Source organism: Quercus suber, unplaced genomic scaffold (genome assembly GCF_002906115.3).
Source record: "Quercus suber isolate HL8 unplaced genomic scaffold, Cork oak 2.0 scaffold_423, whole genome shotgun sequence".
NCBI lineage: Eukaryota > Viridiplantae > Streptophyta > Magnoliopsida > Fagales > Fagaceae > Quercus > Quercus suber.
This window is the reverse complement of record NW_027069874.1, coordinates 139,739-142,408: the sequence shown is the minus strand read 5'-3', so window position 1 is coordinate 142,408 and position 2,670 is coordinate 139,739. Positions and strand designations below refer to the sequence as shown.

The 2,670-nt window shown below is 34.8% G+C and overlaps 1 pseudogene; it reads right to left on the bottom strand.

Annotated features, from left to right (window-relative positions):
• Positions 1 to 326: 326 nt before the first annotated feature.
• Positions 327 to 2,252, bottom strand: LOC111992812 (protein ACCELERATED CELL DEATH 6-like; annotated as a pseudogene).
• Between the last annotated feature and the right edge of the window lie 418 nt (positions 2,253 to 2,670).

Sequence of the window (2,670 nt, the reverse complement as noted above, 5' to 3'; positions counted from 1 at the left end):
TAAAGGAATTAAGGATGATTTATTGAGATTCAGAATTCTATTGATGTTTTTGAGAAGGCATAATTATATATATATATATATATATACAAATGCCACAATTTGATCTTGTTTTTGTTCGCCTCACCTCACTACCCATCGTTGCGCTAATTTTTTATGATTTTCATGTTTATAATAGAGAAAGTGAGGAGGTCAGTTATGGAACCCTAATGGGACAGACTTCAAGTGGGTAAAGTACCAAATTTCAAATCACGGTTAGCCAACTTAAATTTTGGTCAAAATATAGGTGGGTAAATTGTAATTTGCCACTATGTTTTTAATAGATGGAATTTTTAAACAAATTCACGATTGAATTAGGTTTATTTCTTATACTCTGCTTACAAAATTGCAAGGCGAAAGGGATAGTAAGATATGTAACGCATTGTTCGGTTACTTGATGACATTGGGAACCAAAGGAAGAAGTAGAGTGATAGAAGAGCCACCAAGAAGACCAGGCCCATGATCATAATAGTAATAGCAAGCCAACTGAGTTTGCTCACAACCAGGTATATGCCAGCCAAGAAAGCTAGAGACATCGTGGCCAGAGCAACTCCAAGAAGTGGTAATGCTGCTCTGAGTGCGATAAGTACCAAATGGATGTCGCCTAGTTGGGCCCAAATGAGAGTGACGGCAACGAAAATGGAGCTAAACATTGCTATAGTATTGCAGAAAATAAAGCCATGTCAGCCCATGAAAAATGCTGTCGCTCAGCATAGTGGCCATGCCTTGATCTTTACCAGAGGAGACTAGGAGTTATAGCCACCAGGTATTGTGAATCCAGCCGCAAAGGTCACTGTGGCAACAAGGGTAGACACCAATAAAAGCGTGTTGGCTCTGTCTTTATAGTTGTCTGTGCTCTGCAGCTCTGACGAATTAGAACCTTGTTTTTTAGAACTGGCATTGGGGTTTCGTGGCACACCAGCAGCTTTCAGTGCAGTCCATGTTAGCCGCTGCAACATGTAAAGGTGATCTTAGAATATTTGAAATCTTAAGGAACTTATACTTATAGCATGTAAAATCATTATAGTAGTAGTAGTAGAAGAAGAATAAGGGGAAAAGAATTTTAAATGGAATGATCTCTTATCTACACATATTTTTTGACAATATGTCGGGCTTGATTTTTCTATTTACTGTATACGAGAAACAATCTTAAATGAGTTTTAAATTTAGAATGACACGCCTAACATTTGAAAAGATGAAGTTTCATTTTACAAGTAACAGCATTGCAACTAATGATTGCCACGAATTAAGGAATATTGTCTATCGATATAAGCTTGAAATTAACAATACACAGCACATAAATTACATAATAGCTGAGCTCTGGTACTCTGATTCAATTCTAAGCTTTTGTTAAAAGATTAGCTCATAACTATAGGCCCTAAATGATATATTTTGATGTTGCTACTGATATGTTGAACAGATGGTACTCTTTTTTAAAAAATTCCAAATATGTGTTTGTTGTTATTTATCTGGTGATAAAAACAGTTAGAGAGCAAATTTCTCTTACTTAAGCATACCTGTCGAAAGGTCGACGAGTTTTCCATGTAGCATTCAGCAATATCAAGAGCTGTTAATCCATCATTGTTAGCCAAGCTCAGGTCCACCTTGTTATCCCATGTTAGAGTACTTAAAAGTTTGGGATGCCAGTGCATGGTGGCCAAATGCAAGGGTGCGTTTCCACCCTTATCCCTTTCGTTTATAAGCGACTCCAGTCCAGGAGTTTCAAGAATGTACTGAATTACATTAAGTTTCCCAATCTGCAACATGAAGAATATTCTGACCTTTACTGTTCTGCATCTCTTCTACGTATGGCCAATGCTGTAGCAACTCCTGAATGACATGAACATGACCTATGGCGGAAGCCATGTGAATCGGAAAGAAACCATCTTTATCTCTTTCCATGGCAGTGGAAGTATTTTTACCAAGCAAGTTACGAACACCTTCAAGGTAGCCCATGGATGCTGCCCAATGGAGTGGATTCCTTTGTTCTTCATCCTGGTAAAGGATCCAATCTGGCTTTTTCTCCAATATTAAATATAAACCACCTGACATTTGAAAAAATATATGGTGTCGTTTGGTACGAGAGAATCCACATTACTCCTGACATTCAAGTTTCTAGGAATGTGATTCTTAGGAATCACATTCTTAAGAATGTAACTATTCCTATGTTTAGTTTTATTGGGAATCTCTTAAAATTCCTAAGAATGTGAGATGATAATATTTGGTTTATTCGCAGTAATCTTAAATAAATTATTTATTTTTTCCATTTGATCCTTAGATTTTAATGTGAATTACCAAGTTATTTAAAAAAAAAAAATCTTCCTCTAAATAAATAATGAAAAGCCAAATATAAACTATTAATTATAACAAATTCATTAAAATTATTTATTTTCCATGAAAATAAATTCATTAATTATTTGTTGAGCAACACACATACAACAACCAAAGTGAATACCTGGCAATAATGGAGAGTCCCCTTCAAACCTTTTTTTTTTTTTTTCAACACGTGAAACCTAAATAAAACTTTGTTAAAGAATATATTAACAGAATTGTCTATCTTATTTATGTTATTTTGGTAGGAAAAGATAAAGATAAGGGAAAATATATTGATGATTTGTTTTATATTTTATCTTA